The sequence below is a fragment of the Schistocerca nitens genome, unplaced genomic scaffold (assembly GCF_023898315.1).
Source record: "Schistocerca nitens isolate TAMUIC-IGC-003100 unplaced genomic scaffold, iqSchNite1.1 HiC_scaffold_431, whole genome shotgun sequence".
Lineage (NCBI taxonomy): Eukaryota > Metazoa > Arthropoda > Insecta > Orthoptera > Acrididae > Schistocerca > Schistocerca nitens.
The window spans coordinates 412,210-436,071 of record NW_026045964.1 but is presented as its reverse complement, the minus strand read 5'-3'; positions in this window follow the sequence as shown (position 1 = coordinate 436,071).

Sequence of the window (23,862 nt, the reverse complement as noted above, 5' to 3'; positions counted from 1 at the left end):
CTGCACTCCGTGCAAAGGCCGCACTCTGCGCGATGGCTGCACTCCGTGCGATTTTGCACTGTGTTCGAGGGCTGCACTCTGTGCGAAAACTGCTGCACTGCATGCAAACGCTGCTCTCCCTGTGAAGGGTGAACTCCCAGTGGAGGCTGCACTCCATGCAGAGACTGCACTCCATGCAGAGACTGCACTCCATGCGGAGACTGCTCTCCATGAGGAGGCTGCACTCCATGCGGAGGCTGCACTCCTTGCGGAGGCTGCACTCATTTTGAAGGCTGCACTCATTGTGAAAGCTGCACTCCGTGCGAAGGCTGCACTCCGTGCGAAGACTGCACTCCGTGCGAAGGCTGCAGTCCGTGTGAAGGCTGCACTCCGTGCGAAGGCTGCACTCCGTGCGAACGCTCCAGTCCTTGCGAAGTCTCCACTCCGTGCTAAGGCTGCACTCCTTGCGAAGGCTGCACTCCGTGCGAAGGCTGCACTCCGTGCGAAGACTGCACTCCATGCGAAGGCTGCAGTCCGTGGGAAGGCTGCACTCCGTGCGAAGGCTGCACTCCTTGCGAAGTCTCCACTCTGTGCGAAGGCTGCACTCCGTGCGATGGCTGCACTCCGTGCGAAGGCTGCACTCCGTGCAACAGCAGCACTCCGTGCGAAGGCAGCACTCCGTGCGAAGGCAGAACTCCGAGCGAAGGCTGCACTCCGTGCGAAGGCTGCACTCCGTGCGATGGCTGCACTCCGTGCGAAGGCTGCACTCCGTGCGAAGGCTGCACTCTGTGCGAACGCTGCAGTCCTTGCGAAGTATCCACTCCGTGCTAAGGCTGCACTCCGTGCGAAGGCTGCACTCCTTGCGAAGTCTCCACTCCGTGCGAAGGCTGCACTCCGTGCGATGGCTGCGCTCCGTGCGAGGGCTGCACTCCGTGCAACAGCAGCACTCCGTGCGAAGGCAGAACTCCGTGCGGAGGCAGCACTCCGTGCGCAGGCAGCACTCCGTGTGAAGGTTGCACTCCGTGCGAAGGCTGCACTCCGTGCGAAGGCTGCACTCCGTGCGAAGGCTGCACTCCGTGCGAGGGCTGCACTCCGTGCGGAGGCTGCACTCCTTGCGAAGGCTGCACTCCGTGTCAAGGCTGCACTCCATGCCAAGGCTGCACTCCGTGCCAAGGCTGCACTCCGTGCCACGGCTGCACTCCGTGCGAAGACTGCACTCCTTGCGAAGTCTCCACTCCGTGCGAAGGCTGCAGTCCATGCAAAGGCTGCACTCCGTGCGAAGGCTGCACTCTCTGCGAAGGCTGCACTCCGTGCGATGGCTGCACTCCGTGCAACAGCAGCACACCGTGCGAAGTCTGCACTTCGTGCGAAGGCTGCACTCCTTGCGAAGTCTCCACTCCGTGCGAAGGCTGCAGTCCATGCAAAGGCTGCACTCCGTGCGAAGGCTGCACTCCTTACAAAGTCTCCACTCCGTGCGAAGGCTGCACTCCGTGCGATGGCTGCACTCCGTGCGAAGGCTGCACTCCGTGCAACAGCAGCACTCCGTGCGAAGGCAGCTATCCATGCGAAGGCAGCACTCCGTGTGAAGGCAGCACTCCGTGGGAAGTCTGCACTCCGTGCGTAGGCTTCACTCCATGCGAAGGCTGCACTCTGTGCGAAGGCTGTACTCCGTGCGAAGGCTGCACTCCGTGCAACACCAGCACTCCGTGCGAAGGCTACACTCCGTGCGAAGGCTGCACTCCGTGCGGAGGCTGCACTCCTTGCGAAGGCTGCACTCCGTGCCAAGGCTGCACTCCGTGCCAAGGCTGCACTCCGTGCCAAGGCTGCACTCCGTGCCAAGGCTGCACTCCGTGCCAAGGCTGCACTCCGTGCCAAGGCTGCACTCCGTGCGAAGGCTGCACTCCTTGCGAAGTCTCCACTCTGTGTGAAGGCTGCACTCTGTGCGAAGGCTGCACTCCGTGCGATGGCTACACTCCGTGCAACAGCAGCACTCCGTGCGAAGGCTGCACTCTGTGCGAAGGCTCACTCCTTGCGAAGTCTCCACTCCGTGCGAAGGCTGCAGTCCGTGCGATGGCTGCACTCCCTGCAAAGGCTGCACTCCGTGCAACAGCAGCATTCCATGCAAAGTTAGCACTCCGTGCGAAAGCAGCACTCCGTGCGAAGGCTGCACTCCATGCGAAGACTGCAATCCGTGCGAAGGCTGCACTCCGTGCGAAGGCTGCACTCCGTGCGAAGGCTGCACTCCGTGCGAAGGCTGCATTCCGTGTGAAGGCTGCACTCCGTGCGAAGACTACACTTCGTGCGAAGGCTGCACTCCTTGCGAAGGCTGCACTCCGTGCGAAGGCTGCACTCCGTGCAAAGGCTGCACTCCGTGCGAAGGCTGCACTCCGTGCGAAGGCTGCACTCCTTGCGAAGTCTCCACTCTGTGCGAAGGCTGCACTCCGTGCGATGGCTGCACTCCGTGCGAAGGCTGCACTCCGTGCAACAGCAGCACTCCGTGCGAAGGCAGCACTCCGTGCGAAGGCAGCACTCCGTGCGAAGGCTGCACTCCGTGCGAAGGCTGCACTCCGTGCGAAGGCTGCACTCCGTGCGAAGGCTGCACTCCGTGCGAAGGCTGCACTCCGTGCGAACGCTGCAATCCTTGCGAAGTCTCCACTCCGTGCTAAGGCTGCACTCCGTGCGAAGGCTGCACTCCGTGCGAAGGCTGCACTCCGTGCGAAGGCTGCACTCCGTGCGAAGGCTGCACTCCGTGCGAACGCTGCACTCTGTGCGAAGGCTGCACTCCGTGCGAAGGCTGCACTCCGTGCGAATTCTGTACTCCGTGCGAAGGCTGCACTGTGTTCGAGGGCTGAACTCTGTGTGAAAACTGCTGCACTGCATGTAATGGCTGCTCTCCCTGTGAAGGGTGTACTCCCAGTGGTGGCTGCACTCCATGCTGAGACTGCACTCCATGTATAGACTGCACTCCATGCAGAGACTGCACCCCATATGGAGGCTGCACTCCATGTGGAGGCTGCAATCCATGTGGAGGCTACACTCATTGCGGAGGCTGCACTCATTGTGAAGGCTGCATGCCGTGCGAAGGCTGCACACCGTGTGAAGGCTGCACTCCGTGCAAAGGCTGCACTCCGTGCGAAGGCTGCACTCCGTGCGCGAAGTCTGCACTCCGTGCGAACGCTCCACTCCTTGCGAAGTATCCACTCCGTACGAAGGCTGCACTCCGTGCGATGGATGGACTCCGTGAGAACACTGCACACCGTGCAACAGCAGCACTCCGTGCGCAGGCAGAACTCCGTGCGAAGGCAGCACTCCGTGCGAAGGCTGCACACCGTGCGAAAGCTGCACTCTGTGCGAAGGCTGAACTCCGTGCAAAGGCTGCACTCTGTGTGAAGGCTGCACTCCGTGCGATGGCTGCACTCCGTGCGAGGGCTGCACTCTGTGCGAGGGCTGCACTCCGTGCAACAGCAGCACTCCGTGCAGGGCAGCACTCCCTGCGAAGGCTGCACTCCGTGCGAAGGCTGCACTCCGTGCGAAGGCAGCACTCCGTGCGAAGGCTGCACTCCGTGCGATAGCTGCACTCCGTGCGAAGGCTGCACATCGTGCAACAGCAGCACTCAGTGCGAAGGCATACTCCGTGCGAAAGCAGCACTCCGTGCGAACGGAGCACTCCGTGCGAAGGCTGCACTCCGTGGAAAGGCTGCACTCCGTGCGAAGGCTGCACTCCGTGCGGAGGCTGCACTCCGTGCGGAGGCTGCACTCCGTGCGGAGGCTGCACTCCTTGCGATGGCTGTACTCCGTGCGAAGGCTGCACTCCTTACGAAGTCTCCACTCCGTGCAAAGGCTGCACTCCGTGCGATGGCTGCACTCCGTGCGAGGGCTGCACTCCGACAACAGCAGCACTCTGTGCGAAGGCAGCACTCCGTGCGGAGGCAGCACTCCGTGCGAAGGCAGCACACCGTGCGAAGGCAGCACACCGTGCGAAGGCTGCACTCCGTGCGAACGCTGCACTCCGTGCGAAGGCTGAACTCCGTGCGAAGGCTGCACTCCGTGCGAAGGCTGCACTCCGTGCGAAGGCTGCACTCCTTGCAACAGCAGCACTCCGTGCGAAGGCTGCACTCCGTGCGAAGGCTGCACTCCGTGCGAAGGCTGCACTCCGTGCGAAGGCTGCACTCCTTACGAAGTCTCCACTCCGTGTGAAGGCTGCACTCCGTGCGGAGCTTGCACTCCTTGCGATGGCTGTACTCCGTGCGAAGCCTGCACTCCTTACGAAGTCTCCACTCCGTGCGAAGGCTGCACTCCGTGCGATGGCTGCACTCCGTGCGAGGGCTGCACTCCGACAACAGCAGCACTCTGTGCGAAGGCAGCACTCCGTGCGGAGGCAGCACTCCGTGCGAAGGCAGCACACCGTGCGAAGGCTGCACTCCGTGCGAACGCTGCACTCCGTGCGAAGGCTGCACTCTGTGCGAAGGCTGCACTCCGTGCGAAGGCTGCACACCTTGCAACAGCAGCACTCCGTGCGAAGGCTGCACTCCGTGCGAAGGCTGCACTCCTTGCAACAGCAGCACTCCGTGCGAAGGCTGCACTCCGTGCGAAGGCTGCACTCCGTGCGAAGGCTGCACTCCGTGCGAAGGCTGCACTCCGTGCGGAGGCTGCACTCCGTGCGAAGGCTGCACTCTGTGCGAAGGCTGCACTCTGTGCGAAGGCTGCACTCTGTGCAACAGCAGCACTCCGTGCGAAGGCGGCACTCCGTGCGAAGGCTGCACTCCTTGCGAAGTCTCCACTCCGTGCGAAGGCTGCACTCCGTGCGATGGCTGCACTCCGTGCGAGGGCTGCACTCCAACAACAGCAGCACTCCGTGCGAAGGCAGCACTCAGTGCTGAGGCAGCACTCCGTGCGGAGGCAGCACTCCGTGCGAAGGCTGCACTCCGTGCGAATGCTGCACTCCGTGCGAAGGCTGCACTCCGTGCGAAGGCTGCATTCCGTGCCAAGGCTGCACTCCGTGCGAAGGCTGCACTCCTTGGGAAGTCTCCACTCCATGCGAAGGCTGCAATCCATGCGATGGCGGCAATCCGTGCGAAGGCGGCACTCCGTGCAACAGCAGCACTCCGTGCGAAGGCAGCACTCTGTGCGAAGGCAGCACTCCGTGCGAAGGCTGCACTCCGTGCGAAGTCTTCACTCCGTGCAAAGGCTGCACTCCGTGTGAAGGCAGCACTCCGTGTGTAGGCTGCACTCCGTGCGAAGGCTGCGCTCCTTGCAAAGTCTCCACTCCGTGCGAAGGCTGCACTCCGTGCGATGGCTGCACTCCGTGCAAAGGCTGCACTCCGTGCAACAGCAGCACTCCAAGCGAAGGCAGCTCTCCATGCGAAGGCAGCACTCCGTGGGAAGGCTGCACTCCGTGCGAAGGCTGCACTCTGTGCGAAGGCTGCACTCTGTGCGAACGCTGCACTCTATGCGAAGGCTGCACTCCGTGCGAAGCCTGCACTCCGTGCGAAGGCTGCACTCCTTGCAAAGTCTCCACTCCGTGCGAAGGCTGCACTCCGTGCGATGGCTGCACTCTGTGCAAAGGCAGCACTCCGTGCAACCGCAGCACTCCGTGCGAAGGCAGAACTCCGTGCGGAGGCAGCACTCCGTGCGCAGGCAGCACTCCGTGCGAAGGTTGCACTCCGTGCGAAGGCTGCACTCCGTGCGAAGGCTGCACTCCGTGCGAAGGCTGCACTCCGTGCGAGGGCTGCACTCCGTGCGGAGGCTGCACTCCTTGCGAAGGCTGCACTCCGTGTCAAGGCTGCACTCCATGCCAAGGCTGCACTCCGTGCCAAGGCTGCACTCCGTGCCAAGGCTGCACTCCGTGCGAAGACTGCACTCCTTGCGAAGTCTCCACTCTGCGAAGGCTGCACTCTCTGCGAAGGCTGCACTCCGTGCGATGGCTGCACTCCGTGCAACAGCAGCACACCGTGTGAAGGCTGCACTCCGTGCGAAGGCTGCACTCCTTGCGAAGTCTCCACTCCGTGCGAAGGCTGCAGTCCGTGCAAAGGCTGCACTCCGTGCGAAGGCTGCACTCCTTACAAAGTCTCCACTCCATGCGAAGGCTGCACTCCGTGCGATGGCTGCACTCCGTGCGAAGGCTGCACTCCGTGCAACAGCAGCACTCCGTGCGAAGGCAGCTCTCCATGCGAAGGCAGCACTCCGTGTGAAGGCAGCACTCCGTGGGAAGGCTGCACTCCGTGCGAAGGCTTCACTCCATGCGAAGGCTGCACTCTGTGCGAAGGCTGTACTCCGTGCGAAGGCTGCACTCCGTGCAACAGCAGCACTCCGTGCGAAGGCTACACTCCGTGCGAAGGCTGCACTCCGTGCGGAGGCTGCACTCCTTGCGAAGGCTGCACTCCGTGCCAAGGCTGCACTCTGTGCCAAGGCTGCACTCCGTGCCAAGGCTGCACTCCGTGCCAAGGCTGCACTCCGTGCGAAGGCTGCACTCCTTGCGAAGTCTCCACTCTGTGTGAAGGCTGCACTCTGTGCGAAGGCTGCACTCCGTGCGATGGCTAAACTCCGTGCAACAGCAGCACTCCGTGCGAAGGCTGCACTCTGTGCGAAGGCTCACTCCTTGCGAAGTCTCCACTCCGTGCGAAGGCTGCAGTCCGTGCGATGGCTGCACTCCCTGCAAAGGCTGCACTCTGTGCAACAGCAGCATTCCATTCAAAGTTAGCACTCCGTGCGAAAGCAGCACTCCGTGCGAAGGCTGCACTCCATGCGAAGACTGCACTCCGTGCGAAGGCTGCACTCCGTGCGAAGGCTGCACTCCGTGCGAAGGCTGCATTCCGTGTGAAGGCTGCACTCCGTGCGAAGACTACACTTCGTGCGAAGGCTGCACTCCTTGCGAAGTCTCCACTCCGTGCGAAGGCTGCACTCCGTGCGATGGCGGCAATCCGTGCGAAGGCTGCACTCCGTGCAAAAGCAGCACTCCGTGCGAAGGCAGCACTCCGTGTTAAGGCAGCACTCCGTGCGAAGGCTGCACTCCGTGCGAAGTCTTCACTCCGTGCAAAGGCTGCACTCCGTGCGAAGGCAGCACTCCGTGTGAAGGCTGCACTCCGTGCGAAGGCTGCACTCCTTGCAAAGTCTCCACTCCGTGCGAAGGCTGCACTCCGTGCGATGGCTGCACTCCGTGCGAAGGCTGCACTCCGTGCAACAGCAGCACTCCATGCGAAGGCAGCTCTCCGTGCGAACGCAGCACTCCGTGGGAAGGCTGCACTCCGTGCGAGGGCTGCACTCTGTGCGAAGGGTGCACTCTGTGGGAAGGCTGCACTCTGTGCGAAGGCTGCACTCCGTGCGAAGCCTGCACTCCGTGCGAAGGCTGCACTCCATGCAAAGTCTCCACTCCGTGCGATGGCTGCACTCCGTGCGAGGGCTGCACCCCGTGCAACAGCAGCACTCCGTTCGAAGGCTGCACTGTGTCCGAAGGCTGCACTCCGTGCGAAGTCTGCACTCCGCGCGAAGGCTGCACTCCGCGCGAAGGCTGCACTCCGTGCCAAGGCTGCACTCCGTGCCAAGGCTGCACTCCGGCCAAGGCTGCACTCCGTGCGAAGGCTGCACTCCGTGCGAAGGCTGCACTCCGTGCGAAGGCTGCACTCCGTGCGAAGGCTGCACTCCTTGCGAAGTCTCCACTCCCTGCGAAGGCTGCACTCCCTGCGAAGGCTGCACTCCGTGCGAAGGCTGCACTCCGTGCGAAGGCTGCACTCCGTGCGAAGGCTGCACTCCGTGCGAAGGCAGCAATCCGTGCGAAGGCAGCACTCCGTGCGAAGGGTCCACTCCATGCGAAGGCTGCACTCCGTGCTAAGGCTGCACTCCGTGCAAAGGCTGCACTCCGTGCAAAGGCTGCACTCCGTGCAAAGGCCGCACTCTGCGCGATGGCTGCACTCCGTGCGATTTTGCACTGTGTTCGAGGGCTGCACTCTGTGCGAAAACTGCTGCACTGCATGCAAACGCTGCTCTCCCTGTGAAGGGTGAACTCCCAGTGGAGGCTGCACTCCATGCAGAGACTGCACTCCATGCAGAGACTGCACTCCATGCGGAGACTGCTCTCCATGAGGAGGCTGCACTCCATGCGGAGGCTGCACTCCTTGCGGAGGCTGCACTCATTTTGAAGGCTGCACTCATTGTGAAAGCTGCACTCCGTGCGAAGGCTGCACTCCGTGCGAAGACTGCACTCCGTGCGAAGGCTGCAGTCCGTGTGAAGGCTGCACTCCGTGCGAAGGCTGCACTCCGTGCGAACGCTGCAGTCCTTGCGAAGTCTCCACTCCGTGCTAAGGCTGCACTCCTTGCGAAGGCTGCACTCCGTGCGAAGGCTGCACTCCGTGCGAAGACTGCACTCCATGCGAAGGCTGCAGTCCGTGGGAAGGCTGCACTCCGTGCGAAGGCTGCACTCCTTGCAAAGTCTCCACTCTGTGCGAAGGCTGCACTCCGTGCGATGGCTGCACTCCGTGCGAAGGCTGCACTCCGTGCAACAGTAGCACTCCGTGCGAAGGCAGCACTCCGTGCGAAGGCAGCACTCCGAGCGAAGGCTGCACTCCGTGCGATGGCTGCACTCCGTGCGATGGCTGCACTCCGTGCGATGGCTGCACTCCGTGCGATGGCTGCACTCCGTGCGAAGGCTGCACTCCGTGCGAAGGCTGCACTCCGTGCGAACGCTGCAGTCCTTGCGAAGTATCCACTCCGTGCTAAGGCTGCACTCCGTGCGAAGGCTGCACTCCGTGCGAAGGCTGCCCTCCGTGCGAAGGCTGCACTCCATGCGAAGGCTGAACTCCGTGTGAATTCTGCACTCCGTGCGAAGGCTGCACTGTGTTCGAGGGCTGAACTCTGTGCGAAAACTGCTGCACTGCATGCAAAGGCTGCTCTCCCTGTGAAGGGTGTACTCCCAATGGTGGCTGCACTCCATGCAGAGACTGCACTCATTGCATAGACTGCACTCCATGCAGAGACTGCACCCCATATGGAGGCTGCACTCCATGTGGAGGCTGCACTCCATGTGGAGGCTGCACTCCCTGCGGAGGCTGCACTCATTGTGAAGGCTGCATTCCGTGCGAAGGCTGCACTCCGTGTGTAGGCTGTACTCCGTGCGAAGGCTGCACTCTGTGAGCGAAGCCTGCACTCCGTGCGAACGCTGCACTCCTTGCGAAGTATCCACTCCGTACGAAGGCTGAACTCCGTGCGATGGATGGACTCCGTGCAAAAGCTGCACACCGTGCAACAGCAGCACTCCGTGCACAGGCAGCACCCCGTGCGAAGGCAGCACTCCGTGCGAAGGCTGCACACCGTGCGAAAGCTGCACTCTTTGCGAAGGCTGAACTCCGTGCAAAAGCTGCACTCTGTGCGAAGGCTGCACTCCGTGCGATGGCTGCACTCCGTGCGAGGGCTGCACTCCGTGCGAGGGCTGCACTCCGTGCGAGGGCTGCACTCCGTGCAACAGCAGCACTCCGTGCAGGGCAGCACTCCCTGCGAAGGCTGCACTCCGTGCGAAGGCTGCACTCCGTGCGAAGGCTGCACTCCGTGCGAAGGTTGCACTCCGTGCGAACGCTGATTTCCGTGTGAAGGCTGCACTCCGTGCAAAGGCTGCACTCCTTGCGAAGTCTCCACTCCGTGCGGTGGCTGCACTCCGTGCGAAGGCTGCACATCGTGCAACACCAGCACTCCGTGCGAAGGCATACTCCGTGCGAAAGCAGCACTCCGTGCGAACGCAGCACTCCGTGCGAAGGCTGCACTCCGTGCGAAGTCTTCACTCCGTGCAAAGGCTGCACTCCGTGCGAAGGCAGCACTCCGTACGAAGGCTGCACTCCGTGTGAAGGCTGCACTCTGTGCGAAGGCTGCACTCCTTGCAAAGTCTCCACTCCGTGGGAAGGCTGCACTCCGTGCGATGGCTGCACTCTGTGCGAAGGCTGCACTCCGTGCAACAGCAGCACTCCATGCGAAGGCAGCTCTCCGTTCGAACGCAGCACTCCGTGGAAAGGCTGCACTCCGTGCGAGGGCTGCACTCTGTGCGAAGGGTGCACTCTGTGCGAAGGCTGCACTCTGTGCGAAGGCTGCACTCCATGCGAAGTATCCACTCCGTACGAAGGCTGCACTCCGTGCGATGGATGGACTCCGTGCGAACGCTGCACACCGTGCAACAGCAGCACTCCGTGAGCAGGCAGCACTCCGTGCGAAGGCAGCACTCCGTGCGAAGGCTGCACACCGTGCAAAAGCTGCACTCCGTGCGAAGGCTAAACTCCGTGCAAAGGCTGCACTCTGTGCGAAGGCTGCACTCCGTGTGATGGCTGCACTCCGTGCGAGGGCTGCACTCCGTGCGAGGGCTGCACTCCGTGCAACAGCAGCACTCCGTGCAGGGCAGCACTCCCTGCGAAGGCTGCACTCCGTGCGAAGGCTGCACTCCGTGCGAAGGCTGCATTCCGTGCGAAGGTTGCACTCCGAGCGAACGCTGCTTTCCGTGCGAAGGCTGCACTCCGTGCGAAGGCTGCACTCCTTGCGAAGTCTCCACTCCGTGCGATGGCTGCACTCCGTGCGAAGGCTGCACATCGTGCAACAGCAGCACTCCGTGCGAAGGCATACTCCGTGCGAAAGCAGCACTCCGTGCGAACGCAGCACTCCGTGCAAAGGCTGCACTCTGTGCAAAGGCTGCACTCCGTGCGGAGGCTGCACTCCGTGCGGAGGCTGCACTCCGTGCGGAGGCTGCACTCCGTGCGGAGGCTGCACTCCGTGCGGAGGCTGCACTCCGTGCGGAGGCTGCAATCCGTGCGGGGGCTGCACTTCGTGCGGATGCTGCACTCCGTGCGGAGGCTGCACTCCTTGCGAAGGCTGCACTCCGTGCGAAGGCTGCACTCTTTACGAAGTCTCCACTCCGTGCGAAGGCTGCACTCCGTGCGATGGCTGCACTCCGTGCGAAGGCTGCACTCCGTGCGAAGGCTGCACTCCGTGCGAAGGCTGCACTCCGTGCCACAGCAGCACTCCGTGCGAAGGCAGCACTCCGTGCGAAGGCAGCACTCCGTGCGAAGGCAGCACTCCGTGCGAAGGCTGCACTCCGTGCGAAGGCTGCACTCCGTGCGAAGGCTGCACTCCGTGCGAAGGCTGCACTCCGTGTGAAGGCTGCACTCCTTGCGAAGTCTCCACTCCGTGCAAAGGCTGCACTCCTTGCGAAATCTCCACTCCGTGCGAAGGCTGCACTCCGTGCGATGGCTGCACTCCGTGTGAAGGCTGCACTCCGTGGAACAGCAGCACTCTGTGCGAAGGCTGCACTCCGTGCGAAGGGTGCACTTAGTGCGAAGGCTGCACTCCGTGCGAAGGCTGCACTCCGTGCGAAGGCTGCACTCCGTGCGAAGGCTGCACTCCGTGCGAAGGCGGCACTCCGTGCGAAGGCTGCACTCCTTGCGAAGGCTGCACTCCGTGCGAAGACTGCACTCCGTGCGAAGGCTGCACTCCGTGCGAAGGCTGCACTCCTTGCGAAGGCTGCACTCCGTGCGAAGGCTGCACTCCGTGCGAAGGCTGCACTGTGTTCGAGGGCTGAACTCTGTGCGAAAACTGCTGCACTGCATGCAAAGGCTGCTCTCCCTGTGAAGGGTGTACTCCCAGTGGAGCCTGGACTCCATGCAGAGACTACACTCCATGCAGAGACTGCACTCCATGCAGAGACTGCACTCCATATGGAGGCTGCACTCCATGTGGAGGCTGCACTCCATGTGGAGGCTGCACTCCCTGCGGAGGCTGCACTCATTGTGAGGGGTGCATTCCGTGCGAAGGCTGCACACCGTGTGAAGGCTGCACTCCGTGCGAAGGCTGCACTCCGTGCGAAGGCTGCACTCCGTGCGAAGGCTGCACTCCGTGCGAAGGCTGCACTCCTTGCGTAGGCTGCACACTGTGCGAAAGCTGCACTCCGTGCGAAGGCTGAACTCCGTGCAAAGGCTGCACTCTGTGCGAAGGCTGCACTCTGTGCGAAGGCTGCACTCCGTGCGAAGGCTGCACTCCGTGCGAAGGCTGCACTCCGTGCGAAGGCTGCACTCCGTGCGAAGGCTGCACTCCGTGCCAAGGCTGCGTGCCAAGGCTGCACTCCGTGCCACGGCTGCACTCTGTGCCAAGGCTGCACTCCGTGCCAAGGCTGCACTCCGTGCCAAGGCAGCACTCCGTGCAAAGGCTGCACTCCTTGCAATGGCTGTACTCCGTGCGAGGGCTGCACTCCGTGCGAGGGCTGCACTCCGTGCAACAGCAGCACTCCGTGCGAAGGCAGCACTCCCTGCGAAGGCTGCACTTCGTGCGAAGGCTGCACTCCGTGCGAAGGCTGCACTCCCTGCGAAGGCTGCACTCCATGCCAAGGCTGCACTCCGTGCCAAGGCTGCACTCCGTGCCAAGGTAGCACTCCGTGCGAAGGCTGCACTCCGTGCGAAGGCTGCACTCCGTGCGAAGGCTGCACTCCGTGCGAAGGCTGCACTCCGTGCGAAGGCTGCACTCCGTGCGAAGGCTGCACTCCGTGCGAAGGCTGCACTCCGTGCAAAGGCTGCACTCCGTGCAAAGGCTGCACTCCGTGCGAAGGCTGCAATCCGTGCGAAGGCTGCACTCCGTGTGAAGGCTGCACTCTGTGCGAAGGTTGCACTCCGTGCGAACGCTGCTTTCCGTGCGAAGGCTGCACTCCATGCGAAGGCTGCACTCCGTGCGAAGTCTCCACTCCGTGCGATGGCTGCACTCCGTGCGAAGGCTGCACATCGTGCAACAGCAGCACTCCATGCGAAGGCATACTCCGTGCGAAAGCAGCACTCCGTGCAAACGCAGCACTCCGTGTGAAGGCTGCACTCCGTGCGAAGGCTGCACTCCGTGCGAATGCTGCACTCCGTGTGGAGGCTGAACTCTGTGCGGAGGCTGCACTCTGTGCGGAGGCTGCACTCCTTACAGAGGCTGCACTCCGTGCGCAGGCTGCACTACTTGCGAAGGCTGTACTCCGTTCGAAGGCTGCACTCCTTACGAAGTCTCCACTCCGTGCGAAGGCTGCACTCCGTGCGATGGCTGCACACCGTGCGAAGGCTGCACTCCGTGCGAAGGCTGCACTCCGTGCGAAGGCTGCACTCCGTGCGAAGGCTGCACTCCGTGCGAAGGCTGCACTCAGTGCCACAGCAGCACTCCGTGCGAAGGCAGCACTCCGTGCCACAGCAGCACTCCGTGCGAAGGCAGCACTCCGTGCGAAGGCAGCACTCCCTGCGAAGGCTGCACTCCCTGCGAAGGCTGCACTCTGTGCGAAAGCTGCACTCTGTGCGAAAGCTGCACTCCGTGCGAAGGCTGCACTCCGTGCGAAGGCTGCACTCCGTGCGAAGGCTGCACTCCTTGCGAAGTCTCCACTCCGTGCTAAGGCTGCACTCCGTGCGAAGGCTGCTCTCCGTGCGAAGGCTGCACTCCGTGCGAAGGCTGCACTCCGTGCGAAGGCTGCACTCCGTGCCAAGGCAGCACTCCGTGCCAAGGCAGCACTCCGTGCGAAGGCTGCCTCCGTGCGAAGGCTGTACTCCGTGCGAAGGCTGCACTCCTTATGAAGTCTCCACTCCGTGCGAAGGCTGCACTCCGTGCGATGGCTGCACTATGTCCGAAGGCTGCACTCCGTGCGAAGGCTTCACTCCGTGCAAAGGCTGCACTCCGTGCAAAGGCTGCACTCCGTGCAAAGGCTGCACTCCGTGCCACAGCAGCACTCCCTGCGAAGGCAGCACTCGGTGCGAAGGCAGCACTCCGTGCGAAGGCTGCACTTCGTGCGAAGGCTGCACTTCGTGCGAAGGCTGCACTCCGTGCGAAGGCTGCACTCCGTGCGAAGGCTGCACTCCGTGCGAAGGCTGCACTCCGTGCGAAGGCTGCACTCCGTGCGAAGGCTGCACTCCGTGCGATGGCTGCACTGTGTTCGAGGGCTGCACTCTGTTCGAAAACTGCTGCACTGCATGCAAAGGCTGCTCTCCCTGTGAAGGGTGTACTCCCAGTGGAGGCTGCACTCCATGCAGAGACTGCACTCCATGCAAAGACTGCACTCCATGCGGAGACTGCACTCCATGAGGAGGCTGCACTCCATGTGGAGGCTGCACTCCTTGCGGAGGCTGCACTCCTTGCGGAGGCTGCACTCATTTTGAAGGCTGCACTCATTGTGAAAGCTGCACTCCGTGCGAAAGCTGCACTCCGTGCGAAGGCTGCACTCCGTGCGAAGGCTGCAGTCCGTGCGAAGGCTGCACTCCGTGCGAAGGCTGTGCTCCATGCGAAGGCTGCACTCCGTGCGAAGACTGCACTCCGTGCGAACGCTGCAGTCCTTGCGAAGTCTCCACTCCGTGCGAAGGCTGCACTCCGTGCGATGGCTGCACTCCGTGGGAGGGCTGCACTCTGTGCGAGGGCTGCACTCCGTGCAACAGCAGCACTCCCTGCAGGGCAGCACTCCCTGCAAAGGCTGCACTCCGTGCAAAGGCTGCACTCCGTGCGAAGGCTGCACTCCGTGCAGAGGCTGCACTCCTTACGAAGTCTCCACTCCGTGCGAAGGCTGCACTCCGTGCGGAGGCTGCACTCCTTGCGATGGCTGTACTCCGTGCGAAGCCTGCACTCCTTACGAAGTCTCCACTCCGTGCGAAGGCTGCACTCCGTGCGATGGCTGCACTCCGTGCGAGGGCTGCACTCCGACAACAGCAGCACTCTGTGCGAAGGCAGCACTCCGTGCGGAGGCAGCACTCCGTGCGAAGGCAGCACACCGTGCGAAGGCTGCACTCCGTGCGAACGCTGCACTCCGTGCGAAGGCTGCACTCTGTGCAAAGGCTGCACTCCGTGCGAAGGCTGCACTCCTTGCAACAGCAGCACTCCGTGCGAAGGCTGCACTCCGTGCGAAGGCTGCACTCCTTGCAACAGCAGCACTCCGTGCGAAGGCTGCACTCCGTGCGAAGGCTGCACTCCGTGCGAAGGCTGCACTCCGTGCGAAGGCTGCACTCCGTGCGAAGGCTGCACTCCGTGCGAAGGCTGCACTCCGTGCGAAGGCTGCACTCCGTGCGAAGGCTGCACTCCGTGCGAAGGCTGCACTCCGTGCGAAGGCTGCACTCCGTGCGAAGGCTGCACTCCGTGCGAAGGCTGCACTCCGTGTGAAGGCTGCACTCCGTGCGAAGGCTGCACTCCGTGCGGAGGCTGCACTCCGTGCGGAGGCTGCACTCCGTGCGGAGGCTGCACTCCGTGCGAAGGCTGCACTCTGTGCGAAGGCTGCACTCCGTGCGAAGGCTGCACTCTGTGCAACAGCAGCACTCCGTGCGAAGGCGGCACTCCGTGCGAAGGCTGCACTCCTTGCGAAGTCTCCACTCCGTGCGAAGGCTGCACTCCGTGCGATGGCTGCACTCCGTGCGAGGGCTGCACTCCAACAACAGCAGCACTCCGTGCGAAGGCAGCACTCAGTGCTGAGGCAGCACTCCGTGCGGAGGCAGCACTCCGTGCGAAGGCTGCACTCCGTGCGAATGCTGCACTCCGTGCGAAGGCTGCACTCCGTGCGAAGGCTGCATTCCGTGCCAAGGCTGCACTCCATGCGAAGGCTGCACTCCTTGGGAAGTCTCCAATCCATGCGAAGGCTGCACTCCATGCGATGGCGGCAATCCGTGCGAAGGCGGCACTCCGTGCAACAGCAGCACTCCGTGCGAAGGCAGCACTCCGTGCGAAGGCAGCACTCCGTGCGAAGGCTGCACTCCGTGCGAAGTCTTCACTCCGTGCAAAGGCTGCACTCCGTGCGAAGGCAGCACTCCGTGTGTAGGCTGCACTCCGTGCGAAGGCTGCGCTCCTTGCAAAGTCTCCACTCCGTGCGAAGGCTGCACTCCGTGCGATGGCTGCACTCCGTGCAAAGGCTGCACTCCGTGCAAAGGCTGCACTCCGTGCAAGAGCAGCACTCCAAGCGAAGGCAGCTCTCCATGCGAAGGCAGCACTCCGTGGGAAGGCTGCACTCCGTGCGATGGCTGCACTCCGTGCGAAGGCTGCACTCCGTGCAACAGCAACACTCCGTGCGAAGGCAGCTCTCCATGCGAAGGCAGCACTCCGTGTGAAGGCAGCACTCCGTGGATAGGCTGCACTCCGTGCGAAGGCTTCACTCCATGCGAAGGCTGCACTCTGTGCGAAGGCTGTACTCCGTGCGAAGGCTGCACTCCGTGCAACAGCAGCACTCCGTGCGAAGGCTACACTCCGTGCGAAGGCTGCACTCCATGCGGAGGCTGCACTCCTTGCGAAGGCTGCACTCCGTGCCAAGGCTGCACTCCGTGCCAAGGCTGCACTCCGTGCCAAAGCTGCACTCCGTGCGAAGGCTGCACTCCGTGCGAAGGCTGCACTCCGTGCGAAGGCTGCACTCCTTGCGAAGGCTGCACTCTGTGTGAAGGCTGCACTCTGTGCGAAGGCTGCACTCTGTGCGAAGGCTGCACTCCGTGCGATGGCTACACTCCGTGCAACAGCAGCACTCCGTGCGAAGGCTGCACTCTGTGCGAAGGCTCACTCCTTGCGAAGTCTCCACTCCGTGCGAAGGCTGCAGTCCGTGCGATGGCTGCACTCCCTGCAAAGGCTGCACTCTGTGCAACAGCAGCATTCCATTCAAAGTTAGCACTCCGTGCGAAAGCAGCACTCCGTGCGAAGGCTGCACTCCATGCGAAGACTGCACTCCGTGCGAAGGCTGCACTCCGTGCGAAGGCTGCACTCCGTGCGAAGGCTGCATTCCGTGTGAAGGCTGCACTCCGTGCGAAGACTACACTTCGTGCGAAGGCTGCACTCCTTGCGAAGTCTCCACTCCGTGCGAAGGCTGCACTCCGTGCGATGGCGGCAATCCGTGCGAAGGCTGCACTCCGTGCAAAAGCAGCACTCCGTGCGAAGGCAGCACTCCGTGTTAAGGCAGCACTCCGTGCGAAGGCTGCACTCCGTGCGAAGTCTTCACTCCGTGCAAAGGCTGCACTCCGTGCGAAGGCAGCACTCCGTGTGAAGGCTGCACTCCGTGCGAAGGCTGCACTCCTTGCAAAGTCTCCACTCCGTGCGAAGGCTGCACTCCGTGCGATGGCTGCACTCCGTGCGAAGGCTGCACTCCGTGCAACAGCAGCACTCCATGCGAAGGCAGCTCTCCGTGCGAACGCAGCACTCCGTGGGAAGGCTGCACTCCGTGCGAGGGCTGCACTCTGTGCGAAGGGTGCACTCTGTGCGAAGGCTGCACTCTGTGCGAAGGCTGCACTCCGTGCGAAGCCTGCACTCCGTGCGAAGGCTGCACTCCTTGCAAAGTCTCCACTCCGTGCGATGGCTGCACTCCGTGCGAGGGCTGCACTCCGTGCAACAGCAGCACTCCGTTCGAAGGCTGCACTGTGTCCAAAGGCTGCACTCCGTGCGAAGTCTGCACTCCGCGCGAAGGCTGCACTCCGCGCGAAGGCTGCACTCCGTGCCAAGGCTGCACTCCGTGCCAAGGCTGCACTCCGGCCAAGGCTGCACTCCGGCCAAGGCTGCACTCCGTGCGAAGGCTGCACTCCGTGCGAAGGCTGCAATCCGTGCGAAGGCTGCACTCCGTGCGAAGGCTGCACTCCGTGCGAAGGCTGCACTCCGTGCGAAGGCTGCACTCCGTGCGAAGGCTGCACTCCGTGCGAAGGCTGCACTCCGTGCGAAGGCTGCACTCCTTGCGAAGTCTCCACTCCCTGCGAAGGCTGCACTCCGTGCGAAGGCTGCACTCCGTGCGAAGGCTGCACTCCGTGCGAAGGCTGCACTCCGTGCGAAGGCTGCACTCCGTGCGAAGGCAGCACTCCGTGCGAAGGCAGCACTCCGTGCGAAGGCAGCACTCCGTGCGAAGACTGCACTCCCTGCGAAGGCTGCACTCCCTGCGAAGGCTGCACTCCGTGCGAAGGCTGCGCTCTGTGCGAAGGCTACACTTCGTGCGAAGGCTGCACTCTGTGCGAAGGCTGCACTCCGTGCGCAGGCTGCAATCCGTGCGAAGGCTGCACTCCTTGCGAAATCTCCACTCCGTGCGAAGGCAGCACTCCGTGCGAAGGCTGCATTCCGTGCGAAGGCTGCACTCCGTGCAAAGGCTGCACTCCGTACTAAGGCTGCACTCCATGCGAAGGCTGCACTCCGTGCGAAGGGTCCACTCCATGCGAAGGCTGCACTCCGTGCAAAGGCTGCACTCCGTGCTAAGGCTGCACTCCGTGCAAAGGCTGCACTCCGTGCAAAGGCCGCACTCTGCGCGATGGCTGCACTCCGTGCGATTTTGCACTGTGTTCGAGGGCTGCACTCTGTGCGAAAACTGCTGCACTGCATGCAAACGCTGCTCTCCCTGTGAAGGGTGAACTCCCAGTGGAGGCTGCACTCCATGCAGAGACTGCACTCCATGCAGAGACTGCACTCCATGCGGAGACTGCACTCCATGCGGAGACTGCTCTCCATGAGGAGGCTGCACTCCTTGCGGAGGCTGCACTCCTTGCGGAGGCTGCACTCATTTTGAAGGCTGCACTCATTATGAAAGCTGCACTCCGTGCGAAGGCTGCACTCCGTGCGAAGACTGCACTCCGTGCGAAGGCTGCAGTCCGTGTGAAGGCTGCACTCCGTGCGAAGGCTGCACTCCGTGCGAACGCTGCAGTCCTTGCGAAGTCTCCACTCCGTGCTAAGGCTGCACTCCTTGCGAAGGCTGCACTCCGTGCGAAGGCTGCACTCCGTGCGAAGACTGCACTCCATGCGAAGGCTGCAGTCCGTGGGAAGGCTGCACTCCGTGCGAAGGCTGCACTCCTTGCGAAGTCTCCACTCTGTGCGAAGGCTGCACTCCGTGCGATGGCTGCACTCCGTGCGAAGGCTGCACTCCGTGCAACAGCAGCACTCCGTGCGAAGGCAGCACTCCGTGCGAAGGCAGCACTCCGAGCGAAGGCTGCACTCCGTGCGAAGGCTGCACTCCGTGCGATGGCTGCACTCCGTGCGAAGGCTGCACTCCGTGCGAACGCTGCAGTCCTTGCGAAGTATCCACTCCGTGCTAAGGCTGCACTCCGTGCGAAGGCTGCACTCCGTGCGAAGGCTGCACTCCGTGCGAAGGCTGAACTCCGTGTGAATTCTGCACTCCGTGCGAAGGCTGCACTGTGTTCGAGGGCTGAACTCTGTGCGAAAACTGCTGCACTGCATGCAAAGACTGCTCTCCCTGTGAAGGGTGTACTCCCAATGGTGGCTGCACTCCATGCAGAGACTGCACTCATTGCATAGACTGCACTCCATGCAGAGACTGCACCCCATATGGAGGCTGCACTCCATGTGGAGGCTGCACTCCATGTGGAGGCTGCACTCCCTGCGGAGGCTGCACTCATTGTGAAGGCTGCATTCCGTGCGAAGGCTGCACTCCGTGTGTAGGCTGTACTCCGTGCGAAGGCTGCAATCTGTGAGCGAAGCCTGCACTCCGTGCGAACGCTGCACTCCTTGCGAAGTATCCACTCCGTACGAAGGCTGAACTCCGTGCGATGGATGGACTCCGTGCAAAAGCTGCACACCGTGCAACAGCAGCACTCCGTGCACAGGCAGCACCCCGTGCGAAGGCAGCACTCCGTGCGAAGGCTGCACACCGTGCGAAAGCTGCACTCTTTGCGAAGGCTGAACTCCGTGCAAAGGCTGCACTCTGTGCGAAGGCTGCACTCCGTGCGATGGCTGCACTCCGTGCGAGGGCTGCACTCCGTGCGAGGGCTGCACTCCGTGCGAGGGCTGCACTCCGTGCAACAGCAGCACTCCGTGCAGGGCAGCACTCCCTGCGAAGGCTGCACTCCGTGCGAAGGCTGCACTCCGTGCGAAGGCTGCACTCCGTGCGAAGGCTGCACTCCGTGCGAAGGCTGCACTCCGTGCGAAGGCTGCACTCCGTGCGAAGGCTGCACTCCGTGCGAAGGCTGCACTCCGTGCGAAGGCTGCACTCCGTGCGAAGGCTGCACTCCGTGCGAAGGCTGCACTCCGTGCGAAGGCTGCACTCCGTGCGAAGGTTGCACTCCGTGCGAACGCTGATTTCCGTGCGAAGGCTGCACTCCGTGCAAAGGCTGCACTCCTTGCGAAGTCTCCACTCCGTGCGAAGGCTGCACATCGTGCAACAGCAGCACTCCGTGCGAAGGCATACTCCGTGCGAAAGCAGCACTCCGTGCGAACGCAGCACTCCGTGCGAAGGCTGCACTCCGTGCAAAGGCTGCACTCCTTGCGAAGTCTCCACTCCGTGCGAAGGCTGCACATCGTGCAACAGCAGCACTCCGTGCGAAGGCATACTCCGTGCGAAAGCAGCACTCCGTGCGAACGCAGCACTCCGTGCGAAGGCTGCACTCCGTGCGAAGTCTTCACTCCGTGCAAAGGCTGCACTCCGTGCGAAGGCAGCACTCCGTGTGAAGGCTGCACTCTGTGCGAAGGCTGCACTCCTTGCAAAGTCTCCACTCCGTGGGAAGGCTGCACTCCGTGCGATGGCTGCACTCCGTGCGAAGGCTGCACTCCGTGCAACAGCAGCACTCCATGCGCAGGCAGCTCTCCGTTCGAACGCAGCACTCCGTGGAAAGGCTGCACTCCGTGCCAAGGCTGCACTCCGTGCCAAGGCTGCACTCCGTGCCAAGGCTGCACTCCGTGCCAAGGCTGCACTCCGTGCCAAGGCTGCACTCCGTGCCAAGGCTGCACTCCGTGCCAAGGCTGCACTCCGTGCCAAGGCTGCACTCCGTGCCAAGGCTGCACTCCGTGCCAAGGCTGCACTCCGTGCCAAGGCTGCACTCCGTGCCAAGGCTGCACTCCGTGCCAAGGCTGCACTCCGTGCCAAGGCTGCACTCCGTGCCAAGGCTGCACTCCGTGCCAAGGCTGCACTCCGTGCCAAGGCTGCACTCCGTGCCAAGGCTGCACTCCGTGCCAAGGCTGCACTCCGTGCCAAGGCTGCACTCCGTGCCAAGGCTGCACTCCGTGCCAAGGCTGCACTCCGTGCCAAGGCTGCACTCCGTGCCAAGGCTGCACTCCGTGCCAAGGCTGCACTCCGTGCCAAGGCTGCACTCCGTGCCAAGGCTGCACTCCGTGCCAAGGCTGCACTCCGTGCCAAGGCTGCACTCCGTGCCAAGGCTGCACTCCGTGCCAAGGCTGCACTCCGTGCCAAGGCTGCACTCCGTGCCAAGGCTGCACTCCGTGCCAAGGCTGCACTCCGTGCCAAGGCTGCACTCCGTGCCAAGGCTGCACTCCGTGCCAAGGCTGCACTCCGTGCCAAGGCTGCACTCCGTGCCAAGGCTGCACTCCGTGCCAAGGCTGCACTCCGTGCCAAGGCTGCACTCCGTGCCAAGGCTGCACTCCGTGCCAAGGCTGCACTCCGTGCCAAGGCTGCACTCCGTGCCAAGGCTGCACTCCGTGCCAAGGCTGCACTCCGTGCCAAGGCTGCACTCCGTGCCAAGGCTGCACTCCGTGCCAAGGCTGCACTCCGTGCCAAGGCTGCACTCCGTGCCAAGGCTGCACTCCGTGCCAAGGCTGCACTCCGTGCCAAGGCTGCACTCCGTGCCAAGGCTGCACTCCGTGCCAAGGCTGCACTCCGTGCCAAGGCTGCACTCCGTGCCAAGGCTGCACTCCGTGCCAAGGCTGCACTCCGTGCCAAGGCTGCACTCCGTGCCAAGGCTGCACTCCGTGCCAAGGCTGCACTCCGTGCGAAGGCTGCACTCCGTGCGAAGGCTGCACTCAGTGCGAAGGGTGCACTCAGTGCGAAGGGTGCACTCAGTGCGAAGGGTGCACTCAGTGCGAAGGGTGCACTCAGTGCGAAGGGTGCACTCAGTGCGAAGGGTGCACTCAGTGCGAAGGGTGCACTCAGTGCGAAGGGTGCACTCAGTGCGAAGGGTGCACTCAGTGCGAAGGGTGCACTCAGTGCGAAGGGTGCACTCAGTGCGAAGGGTGCACTCAGTGCGAAGGGTGCACTCAGTGCGAAGGGTGCACTCAGTGCGAAGGGTGCACTCCGTGCGAAGGGTGCACTCCGTGCGAAGGCTGCACTCCGTGCGAAGGCTGCACTCCGTGCGAAGGGTGCACTCCGTGCGAAGGCTGCACTCCGTGCGAAGGCTGCACTCCGTGCGAAGGCTGCACTCCGTGCGAAGGCTGCACTCCGTGCGAAGGCTGCACTCCTTGCGAAGGCTGCACTCCGTGCGAAGGCTGCACTCCGTGCGAAGGCTGCACTGTGTTCGAGGGCTGCACTCTGTTCGAAAACTGCTGCACTGCATGCAAAGGCTGCTCTCCCTGTGAAGGGTGTACTCCCAGTGGAGGCTGCACTCCATGCAGAGACTGCACTCCGTGCAAAGACTGCACTCCATGCGGAGACTGCACTCCATGAGGAGGCTGCACTCCATGAGGAGGCTGCACTCCTTGCGGAGGCTGCACTCCGTGCGAAGGCTGCAGTCCGTGCGAAGGCTGCACTCCGTGCGAAGGCTGCAGTCCGTGCGAAGGCTGCACTCCGTGCGAAGGCTGCAGTCCGTGCGAAGGCTGCACTCCGTGCGAAGGCTGTGCTCCATGCGAAGGCTGCACTCCGTGCGAAGACTGCACTCCGTGCGAACGCTGCAGTCCTTGCGAAGTCTCCGCTCCGTGCTAAGGCTGCACTCCTTGGGAAGGCTGCACTCCGTGCGACGGCTGCACTCCGTGCGAAGGCTGCACTCCGTGCGAAGGCTGCATTGTGTTCGAGGGCTGCACTCTGTGCGAAAACTGCTGCACTGCATGCAAAGGCTGCTCTCCCTGTGAAGGGGGTACTCCCAGTGGAGGCTGCACTTTATGCAGAACTGCTCTCCATGCAGAGACAGCACCCCATGCAGAGACTTCACTCCGTGCGAAGGCTGCACTCCGTGCGAAGGCTGCACTCCGTGCGAAGGCTGCACTCCGTGCGAAGGCTGCACTCCGTGCGAAGGCTGCACTCCGTGCGAAGGCTGCACTCCGTGCGAAGGCTGCACTCCGTGCGAAGGCTGCACTCCGTGCGAAGGCTGCACTCCGTGCGAAGGCTGCACTCCGTGCGAAGGCTGCACTCCGTGCGAAGGCTGCACTCCGTGCGAAGGCTGCACTCCGTGCGAAGGCTGCACTCCGTGCGAAGGCTGCACTCCGTGCGAAGGCTGCACTCCGTGCGAAGGCTGCACTCCGTGCGAAGGCTGCACTCCGTGCGAAGGCTGCACTCCGTGCGAAGGCTGCACTCCGTGCGAAGGCTGCACTCCGTGCGAAGGCTGCACTCCGTGCGAAGGCTGCACTCCGTGCGAAGGCTGCACTCCGTGCGAAGGCTGCACTCCGTGCGAAGGCTGCACTCCGTGCGAAGGCTGCACTCCGTGCGAAGGCTGCACTCCGTGCGAAGGCTGCACTCCGTGCGAAGGCTGCACTCCGTGCGAAGGCTGCACTCCGTGCGAAGGCTGCACTCCGTGCGAAGGCTGCACTCCGTGCGAAGGCTGCACTCCGTGCGAAGGCTGCACTCCGTGCGAAGGCTGCACTCCGTGCGAAGGCTGCACTCCGTGCGAAGGCTGCACTCCGTGCGAAGGCTGCACTCCGTGCGAAGGCTGCACTCCGTGCGAAGGCTGCACTCCGTGCGAAGGCTGCACTCCGTGCAAAGTCTGCAAACACCGTTATTACTGCATAGTCTTATTTCATCACTCCTATTAAGTGAGAAGATCTTTGTGGACGTCATGCAGTGTAAAGACTGCAAAGCGAGCCCAAGTAGCATGACTTTTAGTCAGTACACCTTGTGGGATAGCACTCTTAAGGAAATAATGCCAGATTGTGAGGAAGATACATATAAGAAAGAGAAATGTTGCTGCAGGTAGAGGAGCAATCGTTCTGATACTAGTAGCTCTTGTCAGAGCAGCTCACAGCTCACCATGAAAGGAAAGCACACCTACCAGGGGCAACACACATTCGAAAGGCAGTACAGATTGTGAGAGACTACAC